The 15812-nt window shown below is 44.2% G+C and overlaps 1 protein-coding gene across 11 annotated transcripts in view; it reads right to left on the bottom strand.

Moving 5' to 3' along the window:
- ATP2B1 (ATPase plasma membrane Ca2+ transporting 1) overlaps positions 1-15435 on the bottom strand; it is a 61177-nt gene extending 45742 nt beyond the window's left edge. For 2 of the 11 annotated variants that reach the window (XM_088165046.1, XM_014888915.2), the window contains exon 1: positions 14746-14891. The gene's annotated coding sequence lies outside the window, so the exon portion shown is untranslated. Of the gene's footprint in view, positions 1-13920; positions 14543-14669; positions 14892-15085; positions 15271-15334 lie in introns of those variants that run through there. The other 9 variants (XM_088165047.1, XM_014888931.2, XM_088165049.1 and 6 more) reach the window with 7 other exon arrangements.
- Between the last annotated feature and the right edge of the window lie 377 nt (positions 15436-15812).

Consider the following 15812-nt stretch of genomic DNA (forward strand, 5'->3'; position numbering starts at 1 on the left):
AAGCCAACTATATTTTTAATCTAAGCCCTGCAACTCACAAATTTCTCTTATGCAGCATGCAGGTAAAGCAGAGTAAGGAAGACAAGAGCTTCCTCTATCCTGAGGCTAGTAATACTCAGTGAAATAGTGAAATGCCTGTTTCTCCAGTGGAGGGAAGTGACTGAGAAGGTCAAGTATCATGGAACAAACAAAAAATGATACAGCACCGTGAAACAAAATATAACAGGAATTACCCAAACTCTCACAGTTAGGGACTCAGACTTTCTAAAGGTAATTTTGGGAGACTCCTTCTCTGTTCCTATTACTCCACTTTCCTAAGCAAACTCCTGTATCCCTGTTTTCCTCAAAGGATGCCATCAGCCGGTTTCTCAGCACTTTCAATAGACCCTTAAGCTTGAAGGACGCACAGCATTTGGAGAAGAGAAAGCAGACTACTAGGAAGCAGCTGTGCTAGGATTGTTCTCGAAAATCCTGCTTTTCAGTCCCCTTAAGGATGATTTATTTTAGTTTGTTTCAAGGGAAATATAGAAAGAAGCCATCTGAAAACCTCTACAATGAAGCATTCTTTTAGTAGCCTTTAAAAAAAACCCAAACAAACAAACAAAAAAACCCCTACCTGATGTAGACAAGGCTTAGAAAAAACTGGTACAAGTATGAAATCTACTAGTAACAAGTAGCAGATTTGTTATTCACACTTTCAGACCTAAGGTAAGGAAAACACTGGTAAGGAAGAGGAAGCTAAACTTAATGAAAAGTCCTACACTGAAAACCAACCATACACCTCATTTCAAAGTCATTATGGATTTGGCTCATTTAAGTTACAACTGAATTCAAACCTGTACACCATGACAAGTAGATTGACAGCCAAGTTCTACCATGGTCTCTAACCTATTAACTACTGATTAATTTGATTTTACTTCCATTATTTTACAACATTTGTTTTCCATTTCCTCCTTTTCTCAAGGAAAGGGATGCTTTAAGAGACAAAAATTTACACCAATGGACTCCTAATTCACCTCCATGTTTATTCAGGCAAAGCAGCACAGCTTATAAACAACGTTGCCAGTTCACCTTCAGGAAAAAAACATGCATTAAAGGAAATGTTTACATGTAGTTTTGTGTGTTGCACTCAGACTTGTTACTGGTAGCTAGTAGCTTGCTCTAGATTACTAATAGAGAGTTGCTAGTTAGCGTGTCATACCCCTGCTACAGGAGTCAAATTTTTGCACATCTATCCACTGCCTTTGAAATCTTCTGCTCTCACCAGTACAGCATGAAATTTGAGTAGAGGTTGGTTTGTTTGGGTTATTTATTTTTTGGGCGGTGAGTGGGAGAAGGATGGAGTGGTGGTGGAATAACTAATTTTGTTGGCATTTGAACAGTTGAGAGCAGTTATCTAATAAAGGAAGTCAGTAATGTGATCAAAGAGTATACAGTCAGAATCCAGAATCAAACTAAGTGTAAAAGAACAAACAATTTTAGGCAGTTACACATCTGTCTGTCAAAGTCACAATCTAGTTTGACATGTGATGCTTCAGACACATAATTAAGCTAAACAGCTTTCAAGACAGCTTTCTTCCTTAAAACTGAAAAAGTAGGTAGTTGCTAAAACATTACCTTGTTGTTGAGCAATTATTATTATAATAAGTCATCATACTGTCACAAAGTATTTTTCACAGAGCAAATATTTTCAAGTATTTAAACAATTGCATCATGGCAAAATTGCCCACAGGAAGCCTAAACCAAGCTATTTTATTATTTTAAGATATTTTAAGATCAGGATTCTCCAACTCCTTAATGTGGAGATTTCTGAAACATACGATTAGACATTCCTAAGAAATTGATGCATTTTCCTGTGCATGGAGAATCCTCCATTGTTCCTGTCTGACAAGACCAGGGTTAAAGGCAGACATTGCTGAGCTAAATTTAATGGTCTATATTATGGAGATCCACAAGTTTTGGTTTACTTGTCAATTTGCATGATTATTAAAATAGAACTTTGGACTTTAAAAAAAAAACAATAACGGGCATGGCAGTAAAACTCTGAATTCTGATCATAATAGCAGGGCAAAAAAGAGCATATTTGATAGGGAGAAAGCACTTGCTGTGAGAAGATGACTTGTTCTAACCTCTGCGTGAAGGCCTGGGCGACTGTCTGGTTTTTTACAGCCAAACAGTCCCTTCTCAGTACAGCAATGCCTGAATACATCTGCAAACAGCCACAGGTACACCCAAAGAGAAATTCAGCAGGAGGAACTACAGTGGCTGCACTGAATTCTTAATTGACTTTGCACAGTAGTTTTACTGTTCTGGAATATTTGACAGTTATTAATTATACAAGTAAATGTCTGGACAAAAGACTGTTTCCCAGGAAATGCATCTTGCAGGGTCAAAAATCCGGAATATCTCAGACTTCACAAGCAGGAGCCAGACTCCACGTCGCAAGGCTCAAAGGTTCTTGTTCAGAGATGTTTTGAACTAGCAAATGGTAAAAAGGCAGTTTGGTTTATTATTTCACTTATCTGGTTACTGACCAGTATATTAGGGGTAGGTTACCCTTTTGGTTCGCTGAAACTGTAAACTATCACTGAATTCCACAAGCTAAAAATAACCAGAGCACTAGTATAATAGAACAATAATATCAGAAAACAAGATAACAGACTGAACTACATTGGCATGTAAAGATGTCTATTAACTTCCAAGTGCAATTGTTTTGATTATGTTCATAATACCAATATATTCCAAGATTTTATTCAAGCCCAAATTTCTTCCATCCTGGCTGAGAATTTTTATATTGAATATCTCTTCACATAGAAAGAAACAAGTGGTCTTAGAATAAGCAAAAAGGTATATGGCACTCTGTGGAAGTAGAAAAGTTTTCTTGCCCTATGTGAGGCTACTAATCATAGCTCTTCATGTACATATAGAACACAATACCTATAAAAGTGGAGCTTAGATGTCTAACTAGATGTACAAGTATTTTAACGGATAGCCCCATCCAATTGTTGATACATAAAAACAGATCAGACTACAATTACAAAGGTATATACAACACCAGTGTTTACCATTATAGCAGGAGATAGCATCTGAGACACCTGATTAGCTTTCAGCAACTATTTGTTGACCCATTTTTCAGGAAAATCCCTCTTCTGTTCATTAAACTGTTCTTAACTCAGAATTAGACACAGGCATATTTGCTACTCAGCTATTTAAGCTCATGAAAGCTACTTTTGCAGAGCCAGCAGAGGGAGTACAGACATCATTTTACTTATCAGCTGTGAAAAAGATACCTTGTAAGAAAGCACTAAAAGAGCTGTGCCTGCAAATCTAATGCACTTAGTTTAAAGCATGCCATGAACTTCCTCAGTCTTTCATAGACATGTATGTCAATGGTAAGTAGAGCTGGTGTTTTGTTTCTGATCCTCAACTGTCAGCTATTGAAAGTCTCATACCTGACGAATGGCAGGAGCAATTCTAACAGTAAGTACCATAAGGTCTGATGCTTCATATGCATAAAAAGAAGAAAAAAATAACCAAAAATCTCAATAACCAAAACCATCATATAGCTGCAATTCAAGATTTTATTTCTATGAATTCTGTTGTTTCTCAGTTTCTGAAAAACCAAACCCTTTTGGTTGTCCATTTCTTAAGAAAATAACTGGAAGACAAGTTGAAAAACTCAAAGAATTCAAGACACCTCAAGCAAAGGAGCCAGGAAGGCACATAGCAGTGTTGGCCTAGAAGGTAACACAGTGAACCTTTCTGCTGATATTCACAGAGGCACACACCTCCTGGCAAATCTGGTTTTACACAGCCTCTGAGGCAAGAGCTCTGCTGCTTTATTTAGCATTTCCATTGATCAGTCTGCTTTGGAGCTGACAATTATGACTGAACTGTGTTGACACAGGGGTGGCTGTGGAAACAGTTCTGGAAAGAGAAATAGGTTTTGAGCAGACATATTGATAGCTTGTTGCCATCTCATGGAGGTGAACCCAAAACTCCAGGCCAACATGAGACAACATACCTTCCTGGCAAAAACTCCACAAACAGACACCCACATTTTTTAGTCTACAAAATTGACTGGTTTTTTGTTTTGTTTTTATTTTTCTTAAATAGAGTCCACATCTCCTAACTTGTTGATACAAGACTAAGCTCATATAAAATTCTTTCCAATCTTACACATTTATTATATAATTTTCTGGGTGGCTATTTCTAAGTTTCATTATTTATTAGTCTGTATGTAAGTACAAGTATGTATATGTGAAACTCATACAAGTGCAATACATGCCTTTGTCTCAAAGTTTCCTCTTGAAGAACAGCAAAACACTCCTCCTCCCAAAGAAAAGATAAATTTCCATCATCTTAAACTTCACATGAACTTTAAAAAGCTTTGACAGCTTGAATCATTAGATTTTGATTACTACCTACCGAAGAAGAATGTGCCTGTAGCTACATAATTTAGCCTTCACTTGTTTCAGGTTTTAAAAATAGAAGAACCACCCTTCAGCAAATTAGATGGCTGTTTTTTTCTCCCCATCTACAAGAAAGTGGTGTTCACTTCTCAACTTCATTTTCACGTGGCAGATTCACAAAATTAGTAAGTCAGAGTGGGCTGAACTGGTTCCCATCTTCCAGAGCTTACATGGTATTTTATAGCTGACTAAAAGGTTTTACCCCTATCATGCAACAAAGCTATCTCACAGTTGTGCTGTTGAAACTCAGAGCTCATGCAGTGTTCTCCATTTGTGTGCTGTGCCTGGGTGGTTCCCAGGACTCCAGCTAGGCTGCTCAATACCTTCTATGCAGAGCAACCACAGTAAGGAAAGCCATGCTTCCTCCATCACAAACATAGTGATGCTCGAGTATCAGGATGCATACCAACCACTCTGATCATCCCTTATCTCCCCAAGATATTGCAGTCTCTTGTGACAACAGTGAAGTTCCTGCAGGTACAAGAAAAGCTTATACAGATAGCAAAAATGCTTTTTTTTTCCAGGCACAATGGTTATCTAACTAGACTCACTACATAGATATTCCAATGTCAGTGCCAACTTAAAACATGACACAGAACTACACTGAACCAGCTTGAGTGAAGCAAATATGAAACCATACTCACAGGAAATATACTACAAATTCTAATTCATCTGGCAACTGGAGCCTTGCTAAGCTCCTCCCAGCTATGTTTATAACACACTTTACACTTGAGAGGCTGACATTAGGCTTCTAATCAGCAAGTTAAGACACATGATTCATTTATATAAAGTAAGAAGGGTGTTGGGGAAAGGGCTGAAAAGCCCCTTGAAACACAGGCATCCTTCCTCTTGGTGAAGTCTCTACAACAAATTCCACAGGATTGTATACTTTAGAATTACTACAGCCGCCTTTAAGGATCTACAGAGGCTTGTTGCTATCCCAGTTTTTAACCTGAAAACCTTCAATTTAGTACACAGCTGAACAACTACTGATTCTAGCGTTAATCACTTCCCAAGATTCAGTACTTCAATAATTGGTAATAGATAGCATGCAGCAGATGCAAGAGCTTTTTTAGAAGTCAGTGTTGAAATTGTGTTCTTCCCCATCACCTGTTTTCACCACCTGAAGGGTCTGTCTCAAGTTCCAAAGCCTTGTGTGCCTTTCGTGGGTTAAAACTTTACATTCCTCCCATCATATGCAAGATTCACCTGACCAAATGGGAACACCTACCTCTAAGGTAGGCACTTCAGGCACTTTTTGTAAATAGACAATGGATAAATTAAAACGTATATATCCAAACATTAAATTTAGCCACCTAGGATACGATCTAAAATAGTCACACGAATCTCATCTTAGATGCGCTTGTGTCACTTCAGCAGCAGAGGCAGCCCAGAGTGACTAGTTTCAGTTTTTTAAGACGCTTATGTAAGTGGCCAGGATTGCTCTGCCAAAGCTAAGCACAGTCGGCTGGGCTGAACTCACATATCAAGCAGCTGCACTACCATGTCAGAGCAAGAGCAAGGATGTGGCTTCACAGTTAGTTTAGGAATACCCAAGGCTGTGCTACTGCCAGAAGGTAGAGCCCTGCGCCAGCCCCGCCGCTCACCTGACCTCAAGGTCAGGAGACAGCCCTAGATGAGAACGGCGACAAGGAAGACAGCAGCAACACCAGCGGTTCCTCCTGAAGGTCACACAGCGACAGCGACTGCCCCTTACAGCCAGCACAGGCCTCACCAGCTCAAGTCAATCATGGAAGCTCTTCTCTGCACCCCCACGCTCATCCTGGGAAAGACAAGCCTAGCTGCACCTTCCCTGCAAAGCCCCACTACAGACCATCACCAGAGTCCCTCTTTAGCTTTCCCCCTTCCAGGTCAAGCAGAGCCACCTATCTCCTTCCCACACACCGCAGGACAGCCCCTCATGGACTGTCAGGAGAGGTGCAAAACAAGGCACCATTTTTGGATGTGGCCTCACAAGCACGACTAAAGGCAAAACCCACCGGTCACACTCTTGCTCATGCTGCCCAGCATGGGCCAGTCCTTGCCAGCACAGGAGAGCCCTTCAGCTAGCGTTGGCTCAGGCTCCCTGTCCTGCAGCGTGGCCAAGACCTTTCCTACAGGCATCCTCCTCCCCATGGTAGGGTACAGGTGCAGCCAGCCCCGGCTCTCCTGTTCACCCTCACTCCAGCGATCATGCAGCAGCCCTACAACCACATCACCATTTTCAGCTACTGCCAACTGTGATAGTGAAGAGGAAAGCCCATCAGAAGTGTTTTTACTTTGTCAGCTCAGTAATGCTCAGGAAGAGCCTTTGGCAGCTCCCCATCAGGAGCTTGAAATTGGCCTGTTTTACAATAGCTGCCTCAAAGTAACATGTATTAACTTTGTCCAGTTCAAAGCACGTTGCCCAGGGTTATGTATACAACCTTATTCTCCATATTAACTTCCGTAACCTTAGATTTGACTATCAATAGAAGGCAAATATAAAGCTTTGAGCCTATGCAAATTCGGTGTTGCAGTTTTGGAATGAGACGTTCACCTATCAAGAATGTTACAGCTATCTTCCCAGAAAATATGAAGTAGTCCCCTCAAGCATACCTCCCTGGTATTTTTCCATCGGGTAAACCAATTTCCTGCGTTAGAAGGTAGCATGTTAGGGAGCACAATACAGTTTTAGTGTGTCAGATTTCGCACAACCAAGACAACTTTTTCTAAACCATTTTGCTAATGTGGTTTGAGGAGCTGCTGTCCAGTGCCTGACAACACCAGGATCAAAAAGAAAAAAAAAAAAGCCATACACAAATTACTCACTCACAAGCAAGACTTAGCATATACCACTGCTTTATATGCTGGCATCTAATTTTGGATGTGCGTGTTTGTACCAAAGTTCTTCCAAAAGGTTCCCATAACCTGGTATGCATTGCAGAGTGGGTGACTCCATATGACAGATAACTCCACTGTAAGTGCCTCCACTATCAGTAAACAGACATACACACAAATCCAGAAAAAGTTACCATCCTTTTCTCAAATCCTGGAGAATTTATTCCATTACTCCCAAATCTCTTTCAACTCACTTTAGAAATACAGCTCTAGTTTGGGAACAAATCCTTTGATCTGCAGTCACCACAAGAAGATCCACCTATTATCAAGATGCATCTGAAAGCAGATGCTGTGAAGACATCAAGATGTTTCACTATGCAAAGCAAGTTCATTGCAGAATAAGAAAAATCACTGACAATGTTAACTACGTGGATTTCAGAGCAGAAGTAGGTGAACGCAAGCTGTAATGATTTGTGTTATTAATAAAGCAGAAGAAAAGCAGTTGTGCTAGCAGTGGTAAAGCACCTTCCCTACTCTCTCCAGCTGTCAGTCTCAACTATGCATATTTGAAAGCCATCTGGCACAGACCCTGACAGTCAGTTTAAATAATTTCATGTTCCATACAACCTCAACTGAGTGAGGTTGGTAGACACTGCTCTAATTTAAGTATTGATTTGCACTGTGTTCCATAGGCTTCATGAAGTTCTGTACCAGGTTCATTCCCAAGTGAAGAAAAATTGGCAAATCCAAGCAATGTAAAGCAATTTGAAGTGCAATATCAACACTTATAGCAGTAGCATCTGGATAGAAGCGAAAAAACTTCTGTTCAATATGCATATTAAGATCCTGATCTACTATCTACTAGATCCAGATAACCAGAAGAGCTTCAAAACTACTGCCCTTTCTTAAACAGTTTAAGGGCTAACCATACGTGCCACCTTTTCTACCCACTTATTGTTACTACCTACTCAGTCTTTTCTATGTAAAGAACATCAGAAACCAAGTCTGGATGCTCAACACAACAAGTACAATTTCTTTTCCTCCACTGTAGTATCAGAAACCACCTAGGCATATAGTTCTTGTGTTTTAACCCAAATATCCTTTTATGGAACACCATTAGTTGAAAACTGGCACTCAAACCACTCTCCCATCTACTGTCAAAACCATAACTTCCAGTTCTCCTATGTGAAAAGGTTAATACTCTCCAGGGAATGGTTCCACTCGACCACTGCACAAGGAGGAACATTCCCAACCACCAGTTCAAAGATTTGTGTTGCTTTCCTAATGTGAGCCTCACTTCTCACCTTGGAGAGACCAGTTTGTGCACAAAGATCGTGTAACAAACCATCTAGTGGTGCACTGAGTAGACTCAAAGAGGCAGAGATGGCACAAAAGAGGAGGGAATTATTGCAGTTAGCCCAAGATGGAAATGAAAGTAGCCATAAGGTCATCTCAGCCAGCCCATGAAACTTTGCACTCACAGTGACAAGCCAAATAGGCCGTCACAAATTATGCTCTCTGTCCTCAGTCTCTTGGATTATGGTGATCAACCAGCAGCTTCAGAAGGCCATCATAAAAGTCTGACAAAACTTCGAATATTAAAAAAGTGTCAAACATTCACAGAAGAGACTGTTGGGGACTTAAAAGACTCCTATCTCTTGAAACACCATATAAAACCAAATGTTTTCCAAGCTTTTTGGAGAGTCACAGTGACCACCTTCAACTTTTTAGAACACTCTACAAATATTATTTTTAAAAAGTGTGCTGTAGCTACAAGACTTCTTTATTGTTAGTAGCCTAAGTTCCTTATTTCAATGAAGGCCATAGCACTATGGTTATTTCTTTCTACATAGAAAAAAAAATCCATCAAACACAGCTAGTGACTCTTCCTCCTATCCCCATATGGAGTGACCAGTTGTTTTATTTAAAATCTAGACAGAAGCCAAAATACACACCATAAACAACACATCCTTGTATTTGTAGACACGCAGGGGCAATCCTGAGAGTCATGCAGACAAGCCACCAGTCACTGGTCAAATAACAAGCTCAGAAAAAGTTATGTGATTTCTACATAAGGGCACATCTGTAACACCCCAGCGAATAGCATTTCATTTTTCTTTCACTGGTGTATGTAATGTAAAGGTGATGATATTAATCTCTGATTCAAAATTTTTAAATTAACATTAAAGTTTTAGTTTTAATGAAGACATAAGCAGGAAAAGAGCACACCACTATAACCCCTGGGGCGCGTCCCAGATGTTAGATAGCTGCTTAAAGCAGAGTGGGCTGAATCATCTTTCCTGCCTTGAGTTAGGGTTTGTTGCTATCAACTATGCAGAGTATGGTACATGCTGGGCCTCCTCTGACCAGACACTGTACACCAAGTGGTGAGAAACCAATAGCGTTGTTTTCCCTGCTGCTACCTTATCTTTCTGTGAATATAAGGGCACAAGTAAGGGTAGCAGATTACAAGTGATAGGCTCTCAGAAGTGTGTTTTAAGAACATGTTTCCTGTGCACACTGGGAATTAAGGCAACATCCACCTTATACACAATATTTTAAAAAATGAAACATGCAAGCCACTGAAGTCCACTGTAAATAGGAGGCCATGCAGAAACTTGCCTAACTCTCTTCTACAAAGCAGCATGAGATTATAGCCAGCAAGAAGCCAGGGCTACCCCTAGTGCTGAGACTGGTCATGCTGTAAGTGACAGAACCAGCCAGACTTAGTGGCCAGCACCAAAGGTTATCAAATGTCATCCTCAAAATGCATCTGTGCATTCTTTAATGGCACAGTAAGGTTGCAAACATCAGTAAGGAGGAATATATTCTCTTTCTCAGTCCATTTCCCTTCAAAGGCAAGGCAGATGTTATTTGTCTGCTTTGTAACAGCAATTACATATTATCTCTTACTGGACAAAAAAATAAGTTATATTTATTTTCAAAGCTATTTCTGATTTCTTTTTAAAATGCCTCCTACATTTTCCTTAGATTTTTTCTCCCACAAGACCTTTGAAATACCAATGGAGAAAGCCTCACACCTACTTTGCAATTCACCAAAATTAAACTAATAACACCTCCTGCTGTCATCTGTCAGTTAGAGTAAGATTTAGAAGTGGCAGCAGAAATAATTTTCATAACATTTACTGGAGTATCAATAGCTTGAACAGATAGATCCTTCAAAGATACTGCTCATATCAAGTGAAATCTGTCATGAAAACTAGAAATTATTTTTAATTAACTGTATTTGAAAGTCTGATAATTTAAAAATAAAATACAAACTGGACAATGCCATGTATTTTTTCAGAAATTACATTCCGTGTAAGTGCAACTGTTCCAAGATGGGTTAGTCTAATATTTTGCCTCTTGATTTCATTGCACATGTCACCTCCTAGAAATTCTCCTTCTATACTGCTCATTATCATTGCTTACATCTTCTGTGTGAAACTGCTAAACACGTTTTCATTTTTTACTTGTGTTAACAGATGCTTGGAGGGCTTCATGAACAAAAAATTCTTACTGTTTTATCACTCTGCTGTTCAATTAATCAACATGGTCTTTTCAGCTAATGGAAGCCTAAAGTTAGGAGAACACTAACATCAGGTACTGAAAAGTGAAGAAACCCAATCTTTAGAAAGGCAAGCTATTTAGAATTAAACTAGTAAATCTTAATGATTGTGAGAAATACCCATCTCCTACAAAAAGCATCATAGGTTCACTTTTCTTTTTCAAACCAGCAACAGTATCACTTCATCTCTCCCGCCTCCCTTGTTCTTCGATCTGTTAAACTTTACAAGAAGAAATAAAAAATGTCTTCAGAGAAATTTTAACAAGTTTAAATGAAAAAGTAAAAAAACAAAACTGCTTGAGACCATTGCACACACTCTCGAAAGCCAGTAGGCAGAGCTAATCCTAGCTTTTTAGACACAATTCTGCAACTCCTAGATTTTATCTAGTTTTTAATTAAAATACTCTATAGAGAAAGATCCTTATCTCCTAAACTGCAACTTTTAACAAGTCTTATTAGTATTATTACTTATTTTAAGACACATAGAGAATACTGGAGAATACCAATTTAAGACTTTTACTACAATTTTATTGATCCTTTTGTAATAAAGTAAGCATGCATTTCTATAACAGATCTCTCATAGAATCAAGCAGTCTTCCTTATTTCTCAAAAGATATTTACTTTGCCCAGGACTAATCATAGCTGTTCATTATTCTGCATTAAATTTTGCTAACTGAAACCTGACTTCACCTTTAAATAAAACGTGAATCCCTTTTAACACCAGCATAATTTTCTCTTTAGAAACAGAAGAGAACATATATAAAAATAAAGAGTTCAAACACTGAAAGACATTACTGAGGTCACATTTCAGTGGTAAAGAATGCCATTAATATTTAGTCTACCTTAATGGAAGAAATTCGAGTTAGAAGATACTTTAGGTTATCTTGTCCACCCTCATGTCAAGGGAGACTTGCTTGCTATAGCATGTTATTGATTGTTATGTCAGCTTCATTTTCAACTTGGCAGTTAAGAGTAAGTTCCCAGCTGTAAAATCTTAAATGTTGGTGAAGCTAATTCTTCCAAAGCATCTGTTTTTGAGGTGGCTTTAGCAGATCCAGCCTATGTTTTTTCCTTCTTAGTATCATCTCATGATTACTTCCTATTTATCACATTTTTCTTTCCAAATAAATTCAAACAGTTAAAGGTAATAGTAGTAGTTACTAGACCTTTGTGCCTTTGCTACAGGACACTTTCAAGCCTCTCAGTTTCCTTTGAGGCTTTCTACTGCTTTAGAGGTTCGCAATTTTAACAGCTGACAGAAGTTCACTATATTGTGGTCCACAAAAAAGTGATTTTCTAAACTAGACTCTATCTTTAGACTACAGTGGACTTGAATTTGTGGGATTACCCCCAAAATATTAGCTGAATATGTATTACACAAATGGAGATCCTTTCCTAGTACCATTATCTGTATGTAATACAGCTTTGCTTAAGAAACTGATACAGTTTACTCAATGCTAATGTGACAAAAAAAGTCTTGTTTTCTGCTTTAAATTCTCAAAAACATTTGCTTAATCTGCAAAAGCAACAGTATGTGTGCTTACAAATAGTACATCCACAATTCCCTTTAAAATTAGTTTTGACTTGTATTATTTTGATGATCCACATGGCTTTCCATGCCTTTTTCTTTTAGTGGATAGAAGTAATAATGTTGCAATTTAGCACTGACATAGGAACATTGATTGGGAAAACCTGCAAGTATCTGTACACAACAGAGGATTCAGGTTTCCTCCAGATACCTCAGCATGGGTTGGTTACCATAATCATCAGTAGGAGCAGCAATAAACCGAACCACACAATGATGCTCTTCCAGACCGAAAATTTCACATTGAAGTGTATGAGTTTTTTTCCTCACTGAATTCAGTGACCACTTTTTCCACTGACACCGAGAGTTTCCATTCATTATGCCATAAGTATTAAAGTCCTAGTACATTGGAAGCTATTCCTGCCAGAAGAGCCAACAGTTTAAAGATACACAAGTTTACTTCCATTGGAATTCACAATTTGTGGTGTTTGGAAGAAATCCTTAAAAAGCGCTAACAAACAGCTGAAGAAAAATGGCCCTGGCTATAGCTACAGCTACCACCTTCTGAACACACAGTATCATGAACCAAGGAACTGGCAGGGTATCTAACCAACATCTTTCCAAACACCTAAACACATTATTTCAACCCAAATTCATTAGCACCCAGGAATGCTTTAAAAGATGCAGCAGCTTTTCTACACGAGGTGGTTTTCCAAAGTCATACTCACTTCATTCCCCAGGAAATCAAGACTGCCAACCACTAATGATGGAAGATATTTCACAAGTACAGTGGGGCTTCACTTCTAAGAAGGGATATGATTTGAACAGTCACCCAGCCAGTCACCTCTCAAGCACTGTGAGGCGAGATACCAGCAAACGTTCTCAGAATGATGGTTTCAGACACAGCATAAGGTACTATCACCAGTTCCTTCTGAACAGACCTTGAGAAGAAAACCTCAGCAACCGAAGTTATAAATTCACGAATGCCACATATAACAGGTATTTAAGGATTTCTGTAATGTGGATCTTAAAACGATCAAAAAAAAAAAGCCACCGAAATTTTGTTACTGTTCATGTCTCTCATCACCAGCCGTATAGTTTAAAAAGTCAAACGTAAAAAAAGATTTTTGTGGAGTATGGATCATGCACAGCACTACATAAACGCCTATTACAGCTGAACTAATGCACTGCCCCTCTGCGAACCCTGGGACAGACTCAACCACAGCTCTCCGTTCCTAAACGCTTCCCCGGGCTCAGGCTGAGCCCCTTCCTGCCCCTGGTGAACACCACTCGCACAGCCGCTCTAAAGGAAACGCTCCCGGGGACCACAGACCGCTTCTCATGAGATCTTCCTCTCGAAATCCTAAGTCCCTCCGACTTCAGCGTTTACCGACCGACCGAGGGGCTCGGCAGGAAGCCAGGGCAGACGGCAGCGCGGACACCCACCCCACTCCGCCCCACGGCGAGCGCTGCCTCCCGCGCCCGGCAGCGGCCAGCCATCCCCGGCGGAGGCTCCAGCCCGCTCCCAAACTCACGTGGTGCGACAGCCAAAGGTTACACGCACCGCCGGGACGAGGATGACACCGCCGTTAGAGGCGCTTCCCGCCGCGGAGCGGCCCCGCGAGGGGACAGGCTCACCCACGGCGAAACGCCCGCCAGGGCTTCGCTCTCCCGGCGCCCCAAGTGGTGCCGCATCCCTTCCTCGTCCGCGCCGGTCGATGAGCAGCCCGGCCAGGCATCGATAAATCAAACCAGCCCGTCCGCTCCGACTGAAAGCTGCGTACGACTCAGCCGCGGCCAAAAACACCGCCCTGGGGGCGCGGCGGGCGGGCGAGGCTGCGCGGGTGCGGGTGCCGGGCTCCCAGCCCCCGCGGGGCGGCGAAGTGCCTGGGATGTCGGTGTCGTGCTGCCGCAGCGAGCTAATCCCGGCTACTTAACCCGGCGGGCGGCGGGGGCTGAGCACCACCTTAATCCACGGCGTGTGCGCGCCCGCCCGCCGGGAGCTTGCAGGGCCGTGGCGTGCCGGCCGTCTCCGGCCGCGGGGTCCCCGACGCCGTGGCGGTGCGCTCCCGCGGCGGCTCAGCCCTGCATCTGCTGCCCTCAAGGTCACGCCGTGCCCCGGCTGCACGGTGGCGGCCAGGTACACGCTCCGGTTACCTGCGGGGAGAACCGGCGAAAGCCCGGGAGCTCGGCACCCAGCCCCTCCGGCCGCGCCGCCCCCCCCCCCCCCGAGCGAGCCCGGCACGGCTCACAGCCCCGCCGCGGGAGCGGAGCAACGCTGCACCTGCCGCCACGCTGTTGCCCGCCCCGGTCGGCCAGCCGGGAGGAGAGCCGCCCCGAGCCGCGGGCGCCGCGCTTACCTCTGCGCCGTGGGGCAGACACAGCCGCCAGCCGGGGGCCAGGACGAGGCGCCCGTGAACCTGACGCCGCCCGCTCGTTCGCTCGCCGAGCGCACAAGGTCCCCGCGCTCCCCGCCCTGCCCACGGCCGGCCGGCCCCGCCGCGCCGCCCCCACCCTGCGGCCGCGCGAGGAGGGCGGGAGAGGGGGCGGGGGGGTGAAGCGGCGACCGAATTGGGGAGGGAAGGAGGGAGGGAGGGGGCACCGGCGCGGGGAGAGCCGGGGGAGGAGAAGGAAGGAGGGAGGGAGGGAGGGAGAGAGGGAGGGGGGCGCGGACCGCCCGCCCCGCCCCCGTCGCCTCACCGGCAGGAATCGGCGATTCGCCCTCCTCGCGGGCGCTCCCACCGCCGCCGCCGTCGCCGCCGCTCCCCGGGGCCCGCCCGCCTCCGTTCCCCCGCAAGCACCGGGCAGCGCCGAGCGCGCCGCCGAGCCCCTGCGCCGCAGAGCAACCGCTACAGGAGCCGGGCGCCACCGGGCAGGGCGGGGCTGGGCGGGGCGGAGCGCAGCGATCCGCCCGCCTCCCGCCTCCGCCCGCCCGCCGCGGTCACTCACTTGCCCGCGCCCGCCGCCCCCTCCTCTCCCGGCGCCGCGGCCGCCGGTCCCCGCCGCCTCCCTCGCCGCCTGCGGAGTGCGGGCCACGTGACGGGGCCCCTCGCTCGGCCGAGGAAGGGGGGTCTCGACGTGCGGATCTTCAATGGGGGAGGTGGAGGCGGGGCCCCGGTAGGCACGGCGCCCGCGGAGGCGGAGCCCCGCGCCGCTGCCCGCCCGCCGCCGCTGCCACTGGCGGGCGGGAGGCTGACGCGCTTGTTTCCATGACGTCGGCGGGCGGGGCCGCGGCGTTTGATGGAGCCCGGCGGGCTTCGGGGGTCGGTGACTTTGCCACGAGCGGCTCCCGCGGGGCGGGGCGGGGGCGGGGCAAGGCGGGCTGTCGTATCGCGTCCCTCCGCCCGTGGGTCGCGGGCCGCCTCGAAGGGGCGGGGATCCCCCGGCGGCGGGAGAGGCCGCTGTCCCACGAGGGAGGGGTGACCGC

The sequence above is a fragment of the Sturnus vulgaris genome, chromosome 5 (assembly GCF_052056855.1).
Source record: "Sturnus vulgaris isolate bStuVul1 chromosome 5, bStuVul1.hap1, whole genome shotgun sequence".
NCBI lineage: Eukaryota > Metazoa > Chordata > Aves > Passeriformes > Sturnidae > Sturnus > Sturnus vulgaris.